Raw genomic sequence first — 14795 nt, 5'->3', positions numbered from 1 at the left:
TCTGTACTTAACTGCTACAAGACCCAACATAATGCAGGCAATAGGAATGGTGGGAAGATTTCAATCTGCTCCTAAACAATCCCATTTGTTAGCTGTAAAAAGAATTCTCAGATATCTGAAAGGAACTCCTGATTTCGGTCTTTGGTACCCTAAGAGCTCAACACTGACTGTAACTGCATACACCGATGCTGATTGGGCCAGAAGTGTAGATGATCAGAAAAGTACTAGTGGAAATGCATTCTTCCTAGGAGACTGTTTAGTATCTTGGCTCAGCAAAAAACAGACATCCATATCATTATCCACAATCGAAGTCGAGTATATAGCTACAACAGACTGTTGTACTCAAATACTATGGATGAAGGAAGCTCTAAAAGATGTCAACATAGGTATAGATCAACCAATTACCATCTATTGTGATAACACAAGTGCTATCAGTCTCAACAAAAATTCAGTGATGCACTCAAATACCAAACATATACCAATCAAGTATCATTTCCTTCATGAACAAGTAGCTGAACAAAACATCATCTTGGAATATATCAATACTAAGGAGTAGATATCTGATATTTTCACAAAACCTCTTCCTCGAGAAGCATTTGAACATCTTCGTGAAAAGATGGGGGTTATCTCTTTAGCATCACTCAAGTTCATTCATAAAGACATTGCAGGACAGGGGGAGCAGTTCGACAAGGGGAGTCTGCATGCATTCCTTTGCCATTGATGTTAAAGGGGGAGAGAAAAACAATATTGCCATCACTTACAAAGGGGGAGATTGTTGACATAGATTGTTATTGATGTCAATATGGCAATATTCGAGGAGCTGGAGGAAGCAAATAGAGCCACTGGAGGAAGCAAACAGAGCCATCGGAGGAAGCAAACAGAGCCATTGGAGGAAGTAAACAGAGCTATCGGAGCAATGGAGGAAGAAAATAGAGCTATTGGAGCAATGGAGGAAGCAAATAGAGCTATCAAAGTGCATATATGGATGCATTTATACTATCAGGAGTTATCGGAGGAGCAAAGAGAAAAACAGAGCTATCGGAGGCCAAAACCCATATATATATGCATTAACACGATCGGAGGCCAAAACCAATATATATATATGCATTTAACACTATCGGTGGAAAAAACATATATATATATATATATATATATATATATATATATATATATCGGCTATAGTGAAATTGGTGGCTCGGCTGTGTGCCATCACCCCAAACCCCCGACAATGACATATATATATATATATATATATATATATATATATATATGACGTTATGATAATCGGCGGTTCGACTATGTGCCATCACCACAAACCCTTGATTGTGATATATACATTGTGGACCTAACAACAACATTATGGAAGGTTTAATGTTATATCGCATCCGTAGGAGGATCAGTCGTTGGCCATTGGCGATGTCATGGGCTCGATGTATAAAGGACCCCCGGAAACCTTGATTGTCGATTGCGATATATGTAGCGGACCCGATACAGTATAGATGTGGGTGTAATAATTCTTTAAGTCCACCCTTTAACATTTTTGCCTTTTTTTTCTCATATTTCCTGTGTATTTGAATATTTACCTTGCGCGGGGTTTGGAGGCAAAAATAAATTAGGGAATTCTTTTGATAGTTCATGAGGCTGAACTAAAGCTGATTGCGATTGCGATTGGGACGTGGCATGTCTGTTAAACAATGTTGTCTCTGTGTATACCTGTTATCATTGAAAAAAAATGGGGCTCTGTTACAGTTTTAACACACAGCGACTGAAAAGCCAGGACGCTGAATGGAAATCCAGTGCAGAGGAAACCGAAAAGCCAAATCAATGGAGAAGAGGAAAGCCAAAGGACAAGCCAGTGCAGATGAAGCTGAAGCAAGCGTGGAAGAAGCCGAAGAGCTAGCGGAAAGCGAAAACGGACAGTCAGAGGCATCAGGAATACATAAAAACAGAAAAAACAAGTAGAGATACAGTGTTGTTGTGTATAATCAGAGCGAGAGGAAGCTTAGGTGCAAGAGAGGCAGGTAGAGGCAGGAGAGGTAGAAGAAGCAGGGGAAGCAGGAGAACAGGAGTGAAGCAGAAGCTCAACCAGCTTGGGAGCAGAGAACTACATCACACCAGTTTATACAAGGTTTGGGTTGGAGCCCAAGGGGTTGGAGCCTCAAAACTGAAAGGACTGGAATCCTTGGGAGTTGGTGCTCGTAAGTGCAGAACCATTGCCTTGGAAGAATAGAGTTGGTGCTCTGGAGGTTGGAGCCTCACAAAAGTCCAAGTTGGTGCTTGGCAACTTATTGCAGCCAGTTACATATTGTATTTATTTCATTGCACTGTTTGTGTTAATAAAAGCATCTATTTCAGCTATCTATTTCTGTGTTCCATATATATGTCTTGTTGATAAAAATAACAATTAAAAAGAAATACTGATTCACCCCGCCCCTCTCAATATTTCCAACAGATCTAGCTTTCCTTGACTTACTGTGATATCCTAGGCTCTTTCCTGTTTCCATTTTTCTTCTCCTAGTCTTGCAGTCAAATCATTACCTAATGTCTCACTAGAGCTTTTCCGTTACATTTCCTCGCTAAGGATTGCACCAACAACATCATCAAACTTTAAAGTACTAGATCCAGAGATAGAGTTACTAATGGCCATAACTAAACCATTCCAACTTTCTGGCAATGAGCACAGAAATAACAGAGTCCTAACTTCATCATCAATTACCCCTACAAAACTTAACTGATTGGTAACTATATTAAATTCATTTAAGTGATCAGTAGCAAATCCACCTTCTGACATCTTCATATTAAATAAACGATTCATAAGAAATACCTTATTTGAGGTTGAGTTCTTTTCATATTGTTTAGCCAATGCCAACATTAACCCCTCTTTTGTCGTTTCCTTTGAAATATTAAAGGCTACTGATGCCGCTAGGCACAACCGTATTGTTCCAAGTGCCTTTCTGTTGAGAATATCCCATTTCGTGTTTTTCATACTCATCGGCTTTTTTGTATTTCCACTCAATGGTAGGTACAAATCTTTCTAATACAGATAATATTCCATCTGCATCTTCCACAGCTGGTAGTTTTGGCCGTTAAATTTTTCAACCCTAAACCTACCATCTTCTGTCATTTCTCTCACTCAAACCACGAACCCTTCTCTTATGTGAGTTTATTAGCCAAATAGACCTTCGGCTCTGATATTAGTTGTTATAAAATTATATATTACAGAGAAATGGAACACATAAAATATATTGTAGAAATATAAACATAGAAAATGTATAAAACAAGAGAGACATAGATATACAGGGTTCACCAAATTTGGGATACGTCCACAAAGAAATAGTCAGTCCTTCCATTTATATTGTCCAGCAAAATGAAGAGATACAACCTACAATAGATCCGTTGTAATTCCCTCTTCACTCTCACACAATCTCCTCTTTCTTTCTCACTTAGAATACACATATACATAGCCACAATACAATTCCCTCATATATAGCGAGGGGTTGCCTTATATGGAAAAAAACCCTAAATTAAACATAACTTCTATCGTCATATTTTCGCATAATGAACGACTCATATTGACTATGAAATTACAATATTTTACAAGGGGTCCAATGCGGCGATACCTTTGAATAAAGAAGATAATCGGGCTCCACACCCAACAAAATATTTTAATATAATACTCATGAATTATATGGTTCAATGTAATGTTTAGATTAGTCATCATTGTTTTTCTTCTTTATTGGTTTGTGAATTTAAGAATCTAGTAAGGTTTTTCCATATTGAAATTTATGTTATTCAAAACCATAAAAGTTAGAAGGCGATGCTTAAAAAGGAACATCATTTAATATTGCATAATAAGTATTTAATTGAAAAATGTGACATCAAAAATAAACTTAGTATTCAAGAAGTGTCACTACCAAGATTTTGTGATTCTACTTTGATAAATTTTCTAAATAAATAGGAGGATTGGTGCAAAAGAAACATCAAAATAGAAGTCACAAAAACTCGAAAACTACTCCAAAGTCAAGAGACTTTAACCGCGAGGCGATTGTTGTATTCCTTGGCAGAGGTAGGGACTAATAATAAATATGCAAATATTGAACAAAAATATAGTCAAAGTAAAACATTGGCTAGTAACGAAGCAAGTTAAAATCACTTTCAACTGTAACTTACATTAAAATGGAAATATTTGATATTTAAATCTACATAATTATATTTGATACATGCACATCACATTATTTTTTATTATATTTCCCTAGCTAAATAATCTGATAGAATACCATAAATATTCAAATCAATACAGACAGTTAAACAAGACTGCAATTATAATGAAATTGCAGAAATTAAAACATTTATGGTTTGAACCACACCACTATTATATCTCGATATCAAATAAAATGAGCTCACATCAACATAGTAGTGGGGATATTTAATCAACCACCCCTATTTCATACCTGATATACACGTAAACAAAATTTTTCATACCCCAAACATTAATAACCCAAAACTGCTAATTAATAATTAATATGCAGTGTTGTGCAGGAGGAAGGTGCACGCAAGGAGTGTGCAGAGGGGAAATTTATTTGGAGGTGTGAAAAATTGTGGAAGAAAGTTTGTATTCCTCACTCAACACACTCATTCTCCTGTAGAACACTTCTTACTCATATTTATTAAAAAGACACTTCATTTAATATTGGATAATAAGTATTTAATTGATAAATGTGAAATCACAAATGCACTTACTATGTGAGAAACATGGATACCAAGATTCATTGATTCTACTTGTCAAATAAAAGAATCCCACATTGACATATTAGTGGAGAAAGTTAATTTCCCACACTTATTTCACACATGATATACATGTAAACCAAAATTTCATGCCCCAAATTTTAATAAGCCAAAACCCTACGGGGTTGAGGTGTGCAGAAGAAGTGTGTGGAAGGGGAATGTATCCGGAGGTACAAAACATTGCGGAAGAAAATTTGTGTTCCTTTCTCCACACACCCATTCTCCCACACAACAGGTATTCGCCACAGACATTAAAAAGACACTTCATTTAATATTGGATAATAAGTATTTAATTCACAAATGTACTTAGTATTCAAGAATTGTTAATACCAAGTCATTGATTCTACTTTGATTAAAAAATTAAATTAATAGGAGGACCAATAAGATAGAAGCATCAAAATAAGCATGTAAATATTGAACACAAATCTAGCCAAAGTAAAACATTGGATAGTAATGAAACAAATTATCAGAATAAATGATATTAAGCACTTGAACGATGTTTTGATTATGCATTAATTCACCGAATAAATGCTAAAAAAATTACATTTTAATATATGCTAGTTTGTGGCATGGGAAGTGTTAGCTCTACTACATGCTACTGATTTTCCAGGAGAAGGAATAAGTTTGGTCTTTGGTTGCTGGCTTAGAGATGGTTTATAATGGTTATCATTGTCTCTCCCTTTTTCCCCACTACCTCCATTTCATCCTTCTCTCTCATTTTCCCTTTTCTCCTTATAGCTCCCACACCTTCGTTTCCCCCTTCCCCTTAAATCCTCCTTATTCTCTTTAAACCCCTTTATCCTTATTTTGGTCTCAAAATCTCGTCTAAACCCTTTTCTACCAACTCCCGGGCATATTTTGTGTTTTAACACTGTTAAGCCCTACTAACCCTTTATAAACCCCGTTACCCTTTATAAAAGCCCGATAACCTTTTAAACCCCACATAAACCTTTAAAACCTCGTTTAAACGCATTTTTTATTTTATTTAATCCCTAACACTAACCTTTCTTAAGCCATTATAACCGCGCATATCATAAAAATTCACAACCTGCGGCTTTAACTGTCACATCAACCTTGAAGCACATGCTTTAATTCCGTGACCGTCTGATCATCTCCCTCAGATCCAACGATCGACGCTTCCCTGGCTCCGCCAACTTGCTCGACTGTTAACCCATGGGGAAGTGGTTTCCCACCAGCCACGCGTCATATTTTAATTACATCGCTTGCCCTCATACAGATACTGCCTTTGCCTGAAAAGTGGTGTGGGGAGACCGCTTACTGCCCTTCCAGTACGGTCCCCCGCTCGTTAACCTGTGCGCAGCTCCCACTCCCGATAGCCGTCCAATCTTTCCCGCTGAGATCTAAGGGCCCAAATCTATCTCCGCCCGTCTTCCCCGATAACACCCTCCAATCCAATCTACACTATTTGTTTTCTTGATCCGACGACTGCTATTGATCCCTGCGCCTCTGTGTCGTCCACCATCACCTGCCATCAGATCTGGGCCGTCCATTTTTTCATCCAACGGTCAGTATTCATTCGCAGGACATCGTCCATTTTCATGCATTTTTCACTATTTTCGGCCTGTTTTGTGCGCGCGAAGAAGGAAGAGGTCATCCGGTACACTGTGCATTGAATTCTTAGCAACCACAGTTAAAGAGACAGCACGGCCAAGGACGAGAAGAATGATCCTTGAGCAATTCAATGACTGCAACAGTTATTGAAAGTCATGCAAATGATACTTCACCTGTTTAGGAAGGACATCGAAGTATAGAAAGAGCCATTTTGTCATTAAAAAACAATCAAACCGTATCAGAAGCCCATTTCAAATTGTAAATGCGGTTGGTGGTCAGTGATGACCCCTCCACGCATGGGTCTGCAGAGAATTTTTGCAAACAAACTCCATATATACCTAGAAGAAAGATGTAATGAGGTTGATGAGTGTTATTCTGTTGTAAGCTTCAACTTCTGGAGACTGTAACTACTGTGTAACCTGCAGCTTCTGGTCTTCATTTCTAGCTAATACAAGTTTCTTTTGTTGTTAATTGCTCATTTTCCACTTCTTCTTCTTTGTTCCAGGCTGTGCCTGTTATGTATTATTTCATGTGTTGTTGATGTTTACCACCAGAGGGGCTATCATCCCACGTCTGTGTTAGGATTTAGCATGTATCATTGAATTTGTTTGCAGGTTTCTGTTATTTTAATGCCAGAGAGTTGTCATCCTATCTGTGTATTAAAAAACAGATTTACAGATCTTTTAATTGGTTGTAGCTGGCCATCACAGGGTCTTGTGCATCTGCTGGTGTGATCAGTGTTCTCCATCATCACATTTTCTTTAAAACTGTGAGTAATTGGTGGTCTAAAGCCTTGTAGTTTGGGGGTGTTCACCCATATCTGGGGTTAAGCATAGTAGAAGTGGTTATCTCGCTTGAATATGCAGCATGTATTTCATTCATCCACCATTTTTCCAACAGTTTTGTTGAGTTTGTAATGTTCCTGAGCATCTCTAATATACAACCTAGGAGAGTTTCTTAGGGTGATAACATTAATTGGTGCCGTTGTCAGGGAGATGAGAATTGAAGCTCAGCTTCCCTAGGAGAATGACACAACTTCAACATTTGATGATAGACAAGGTTTGAACACAGTTTTTGGTTGTAATCATCTATTTGGCGACTCTATTGGAGGAAGACCATCCTTTGGTGACTCCACATTGAAGTTCTGGCTTAGTTTGTAAGACATACTTGAAGAAATCCTCAGAAATTACCAGCTGAACCAGTGCCTGAACCTGAGAGGACTGTAAAATTGAAGAAAGCATCACAGAAAGGGGCATCAGGATCAAGTAAGCCTAAGAAATCTTATTCATCTTTGAAAGATAAAGTTATTGCTGAAGATTTATAGTTTGAAGATTTAGAGCACAACGTTGTTAATAAGGAAAAACCTTCAGAGATTAGTTCATCCCCTTGTGCAGTTAGTTCCCCTTTGAATCTTAGTCCAAACAAAGCTTCCCATTCAGTCCAAAGCATCCCTTTATCTCTGCCATCCATCACATTACTCCCTACCATTCAATCTGCTAGTATTCTTCCAAATATTCCAATCATGGCAGGACAACAAGCACCTACGAGGATAGAAAGAATTGTAGCTGCCAGATATGGACCATTGGTATTGCCTGTGCCTTTAAATCCTATGCCTGTGGGAGAATATCAAAAATATATGCCTAAGTTCACTGGAACAGAGGGAGTAACAGCAGAAGAACACCTTGAAGCTTTTTACAGTTATGCTGATAATTTTGATATAAGTGAAAATGATGTGTGGATGAGAGTCTTTGTCCAGAGCCTTGATGGAGAGGCTAGGAAGTGGTTTAGAGAATTACCCCAAAGATCTTTAACAAATATTGAAGCATTAGATGATGCATTTTTAAGCAATGGGGAGATAAAAGGGACTTGCTGTATTATCACACTGAGTTTGGTAATCTGAAGAGGGAAAATGGGGAACCAATACCTGATTTTAATAAAAGATTCAATCGTATGTATAGTAAGATACCAGCTAAGGTAAAACCTACCCCCACCTCTGCCAAACTCACTTATGCCAATGCTTTTGACTCTGATTTTTGCTTGTTGTTGAGAGAAATGAGATGTGCTACTCTAGCAGACATGCAGGGTGCAGCACTAGAAGTAGAGTCTAATATCATGGCTGCAGAGAAGCTAAAAAGACAAGCTGATAGAAGGAGGCAGAAAGTTCAGGCTTGTACCTCTTCTGCATCATCTTCAGAGCCTAAATTAGATAAAATGACCAAGATGATAGAGTCATTGGCTGCTGAAATTTCCAAGCTAAAGGTTGAGCAGAACTCAGGGAAAACAAGGCAGCAGAACACATTTGCTCCAAGAAATCCAAATCCTTTCAAAAGAGCAAATGAGCAGTTACAAATTATGCAGAGGGGTGAAGATTCAAAAGAAGATTAGAAAGTTAAAGCTCCTTTCCAAAATGTAGTCATGGAGGAGGAACAATTTGAAGAAGATGAGGATGAGATTCACTGCATGGAAGATAAAGGCAGTGCTACATTTTTGACATTGGCTGAGTATGAACAGTCATTGCTGCATGAACAAGAAAGTCAAGAATGGGATAGAGAAGCTGTCCTACAAGCTGAACAACAGCAGAGATATAACTTGAGGTCGAATGCAAAAAATTTCAAAGAAAATCCTGCATAAAGAGCTGTTGTCAAAACAGAACCACAGAAGATCAGGCAGAGAAAACTAGCAGCTGATCCAGTCATCCTTAAAGCTCTAGTTCAAGAGGTAAGAGGTTCTGATAAGCTGCCCTCCTCTTTCAGCTTTGAGTCAGAGGTCCAAAAATTGAAAATATTTGTGCCTCTAGTTGAGTTGGTGAAGAGTGAAGTGTTTAGAAAGCCCATATTTGAATCCCTTGAGCTAGAAACCACACAAACCTCCACTGACTCTGTCAATTTGCACGATGATAAGCCTGCCATTGTGCTTAGTCCTATGATTGAGCCTGCTGATAATAATTATCCCTTTTTTTATGTCTCCTTGACCATTCATGACAAAATCCTTCACAACTGCCTGCTAAACACAGGGGCCAGCCACAATCTAATTCCTAAAGCTATCATGGAAGAGTTAGGCCTTGATATCACTAGACCCTATCATGATTTATTTTCTTTTGATTCAAGGAAGGTGAAATGTCTTGGATTGATTAAGGATCTGGCCATTACCTTAACTCAGTTGCCCATGAAGAGCATGATGATGGATATTGTGGTAGTAAATGTCCCTCCTAAGTTTGGCATGCTGCTATCTAGAGGGTGGATTAAGAGACTAGGTGGGACCTTACAGAATGATCTTTCTTATGCAACTTTCCCAGTTTTTGGAGGAGAAAGCAGAAGATTGTATAGAGAAGCACAGTTGGCATATATTATCAGTGGTGAGAAGAATCCTACAAATCATCCTATATATGTAGTGGACACTGATTTTGGAGCATGTATTCTCCAAATAGAAGAGTCTCAGAAGGCCTCATTGCAGATCAGGAAACCAACAGTTCAGGCCAAGGAAGAGCAAGGAAGTCAGGATTGGGAGATGTTCTTTGATGGAGCATGTTCTAGGGAGACTGCAGGAGAAGGGGTGGTACTGATATCTCCACAAAAAGAAAGCATTGAGTTGTCTTTTAAGCTTGTTCTCCAAGTCACAAACAATATAGTAGAGTATGAGGCTTTGCTGTTGGGCCTTAATGCAGCAAAAGATAGAGGAATCAAGAGTTTGAAGGTGTTTGGAGATGATGATTTGATTATCCAGCAAGTAAATAAAACGTTTCAGGCAAAGCACCCAAGGCTGAAAGCATACAGAGATGAGGTATGGAGAATCAGGGATTCCTTTGATTATTTCTGTATTTCATATATTCCTAGAGGTCAAAATCAGCTTGCTGATTCCCTTTCTGTTTCTGCCAGTCTGTTTATACCTCCCAAACTAGTTTATGAAGTCTAAATGAAGTATAGAACATCCTTGCCTGATAATGTCCAGCATTGGAAAGTCTTTGAAGATGATGATGAGTTAAATAGGTTCTTGCAAGCCATTGATGAATTTTTAGAAATGCAAATTGACCAAGAGAATGATGTCTTGTTAGAAAAACCCCAGTCCCAGCTTAGAAATAAAATTGGGAAAGACAGCATAGTCCAACTTCCTAGTAATCATATTCCCAAGGGCCTAATTCCTCTTGAAAGACTGTTTAACCAAAATGATGTGCCTTATAAGGCTACTAAAAAAGAAGACCAATCTGCAGTCTGTAAGCATGATATAGGAAGTCTAGGTCAGTCTAAATATGTAAATTTTTCAACTCATTTGTCTGTTGATCAAAGTGCTGAATAATGCAATTTAAAGAGGCAATTTGCTGATGCGTTTGCCTGGGAGTATAGTGATCTAAAAACATATGATAGAAGCATAATTCAACATAAAATCCCTCTGTAGAAAGACACCATTCCTTTCAAACAGAAGCTGAGACCAATAAATCCTATGCTTCTTCCACTAATTGAAAAAGAAATTAAAAAGTTGTTGGCTGCCAAGATCATAGTACCTCTTAGATATTCAAAATGGGTAGCAAATCTAGTAGTGGTGAGGAAGAAGAGTGGAGAAAACAGACTGTGTGTTGATTTCAGAAATTTGAACAAATGCTCAAAGAAAGACAACTATCCTCTACCAAAGATGGAGCATTTGTTGCAGAAGGTCTCAGGAGCCAAAGTAATGTCTTTCTTGGACGGATTTTCAGACTTTAATCAGATTACTGTGCACCTAGATGATGAAGAAAAGACTACATTTACCACTCCTTGGGGCACTTTTATGTATGCCAAAATTCCATTTGGATTGATGAATGCTGGAGCTACCTTTCAGAGAGCCATGGATATAACATTTGTGGGAGAGAAGGACAAATTTGTGCTTATCTACCTTGATGATATAACAGTTTACTCCAGCAGCCATCAAAATCATTTGCAGCATTTGCAAAAAGTGTTTTTAAAGTGCAGAAGGTTTGGAATTTCAGTCAATCCCAAAAAATCTCAATTTGCTTTAAATGAAGGCAAGCTGTTAGGACATATTGTGTCTACTGCAGGTGTTTAGATTGACCCAGAAAGAGTCAGAGCAATTCAGAATTTATCTCTCCCTAGATCAAAGAAGGATATTCAGTCTTTTTTGGGCAAAATAAATTTTGTAAGGAGGTTTATTCCAAATTTTGTTGAATATGTGAAGCACATTACCTCCATGTTGAAGAAAGGGGCAGAAATCAAATGGACTCATACAACAAGAAAATCATTTGATTCCATCAAAAAAGCTATTATGGAGGCTCCCACTTTAATAAGTCCAGACTACAACAAGGAGTTCCACATATTTTCTTTTGCCTCTAAAGATACTATTGCAGTAGTTTTATTGCAGCAAGATGAAGAAGGTTCAGAACATCCAGTAACATTTTTCAGCAAGAACTTGATGGATGCTGAACTAAGGTATGATATTATAGAAAAACAGGCATATGCTCTTATTAAATCCCTAAAGGATTTCAGAGTTTATATCTTGCATTCAAAGATAGTTTCATATGTACCCTCTGCTACAATAAAAGATGTCTTAACACAACCTGATGCTGATGGAAGAAGGGAAAAATGGATTACAAAGATGATAAAATTTAACATAGAGCTGAAGCCCACTAAACTGGTCAGAGGTCAGGGGCTTGCCAAGTTATTGGCTGAAGAAAATTGCAGGTCTTTAGATATTGATTTCCTGTGCGCTATTGCAGAAAATGGTCAGGCAGGAGAAAAGGAAATAGTTGAAACAGAGAGAAAACAGTTAGTGGCCGAAAGTCTAGCTTCATGTAACTGGTATGCTGAAATAATTAATTTCTTGCTAAAGCTAGAGATCCCTTCAGGATTTACTCAAAGTCAGGTTAGAACTTTAAAACTTAGAGCAGCAAAGTATTGCATTATGGAAAATCTTCTCTACTGGAGGGATCCATCTAGAATATGTTTAAGGTGTCTAGACAAAGAACAGTCAAAAGAAGTTATGCAGCAGTTTCATAACAGCATGTCTGGAGGGCACCATTATTAGAAAACTACAGCCCATAAAATTCTCAGAGCGGGGTACTATTGGCCCACTTTATTTTCTGATTTATTTTCTTTTGTTAAATGTTGTGACAGATGCCAAAGATTTGAAGGAAAACAACAGTTAAAATCCCTGCCCCTAAAACCAATAATTGCAAAAGGACCTTTTCAGCAATGGGGCTTGGATTTTATTGGAGAAATCAATCCACATTCCAGTGGACATCATAGATGGATATTAGTAGCCACTGATTATTTCACTAAATGGATTGAAGCAGTCCCTACAAGGAAGGCTGATCATAATGTGGTCATGAAGTTTTTGACATAGAATATCTTCAGCAGATTTGGTTGTCCACATAAATTAATCATAGATAACGCAGCATCTTTTAGGGCAAAAGAGCTGGTGAAAATGTGTGCTTCAATGGGTATTAAACTTGTTCATTCCACCTCATATTATCCACAAGGAAGTGGTCTAGCAGAATCCTCTAATAAAAGTCTGATCAAGATAATTAAAAAGTTTTTAGAGGACAATAAAAAGAATTGGGATGCAAAGCTCAAGTATGCACTGTGGGCTGATAGAGTAACCATTAAAAAATCCACAGGCAAATCTCCTTTCAAGCTGGTATATGGCACTGATGTTGTATTCCCAATTCAATTAATTCTCCCTGTGGCAAAATTCCTTCAAACAGAGCAGGATGAGGAAGAGGAAATGGCAAAGAGGATCACTGATTTAGCAGAAATACATTAGATTAGAGAACAGATGGTTGAAAAGGCTACAACACATCAGAGAAAGATTAAGGAAGCCTTTGACAAGAAGGCAAAAACAAATAATTTTCAGATTGGTGACTTGGTTTTGAAATGGGATGTACTAAAGGAAAAGAAAGGCAATCATGGGAAATTCGATGCTTTCTAGACAGGGCCTTTCATCATTTCACAAATTCAAGGGAACAACACCTTCATACTGAAAAGTATGGAAGGAGAAGCAGTTTTTGATGGCCCAGTTAATGGGTGGTTTTTGAAAGTTTATGTTATTTAAAGTCTTTTGCCTTAAAGCTGTAAATATTGTGTTTTTATCAGTTTTAGTATAGATGCAGTAGACTCCATGCCCAATGGAACACTAGGAATTTTGGTTAATTTGTTTTCAGTTGGAAATGCATTGATTTGTAGGTTCTTGAGACCTCACAGGGAGGATCTCATCCCCAGAAGGAGCCAGTGTTAGCTCTGCTACATGCTGTTGATTTTCCAGGAGAAGGAATACGTTTGGCCTTTGGTTGTTGGCTCAGAGATGGTTTATAATGGTTATCATTGTCTCTCCCTTTTTTCCTACTACCTCCATTTCATCCTTCTCTCTCATTTTCCCTTTTCTCCTTATAGCTCCCACACCTCCGTTTCCCCCTTCCCCTTAAATCCTCCTTATTCTCTTTAAACCCCTTTATCCTTGTTTTGGTCTCAAAATCCTGTCTAAACCGCTCACAGGCATATTTTGTGTTTTAACACTACTAAGCCCTGCTAACCCTTTATAAACCCCGTTACCCTTTATAGAAGCCTGATAACCTTTTAAACCCCACATAAACCTTTAAAACCTCGTTTAAATGCATTTTTTATTTTTATTTAATCCCCAACACTAACCTTTCTTAAGCCATTATAACCACACATATAATAAAAAATCACAACCCCGTGGCTTTAACTGTCACATCAACCCCGAAGCACATGCTTTAATTCTGTGACCGTCTGATCATCTCCCTCAGATCCAACGATTGACGCTCCCCCCGCTCCACCAACCTGCTCGACTGTTAACTCGCGGGGAAGTGGTTTCCCACCGGTCACGTGTCATATTTTAATTGCATTGCTTGCCCTCATACGGATACTGCCTTTGCCCGAAAAGCGGTGTGGGGAGACCGCTTACCACCCTTCTGGTACGATCCCCCACTCATTAACCTGTGCGTAGCTCCCGCTCCCGATAGCCTTCCGATCTTTCCCACTGCTATCTGAGGGCCCAAATCCGTCTCCGCCTGTCTTCCCCGATAACACCCTCCAATCCAATCTACATCGTTCATTTTCGTGATTCGGTGGCTGCTATTGATCCCTGTGCCTTTGTGTCATCCATCGTCGCCTGCCATCAGATCTGGGCCGTCCATTTTTTCATCCAACGGTCAGTATTCATTCATAGGCCATCATCCATTTTCATGCATTTTTCACTGTTTTCGGCCTGTTTTGTGCACGCGAAGAAGGAAGAGATCATCCGGTACACTGTGCATTGAATTCTCAACAACCACAGTTAAAGAGACATCACGGCCAAAGACGAGAAGAATGATCCTCGAACAATTCAATGATTGTAGCAGTTATTGAAAGTCATGCAGATGATACTTCACCTGTTCAGGAAGGAAATCAAAGTACAGAAAGAGCCATTTTGGTCATTAAAAAACAATCAAACCG

This window comes from Pinus tabuliformis, chromosome 8 (genome assembly GCF_031772625.1).
Source record: "Pinus tabuliformis cultivar Carrire ecotype Pingquan chromosome 8, CPIR1, whole genome shotgun sequence".
NCBI classification, from domain to species: Eukaryota; Viridiplantae; Streptophyta; class Pinopsida; order Pinales; family Pinaceae; genus Pinus; species Pinus tabuliformis.
Note: the sequence above shows the minus strand (reverse complement) of the source record.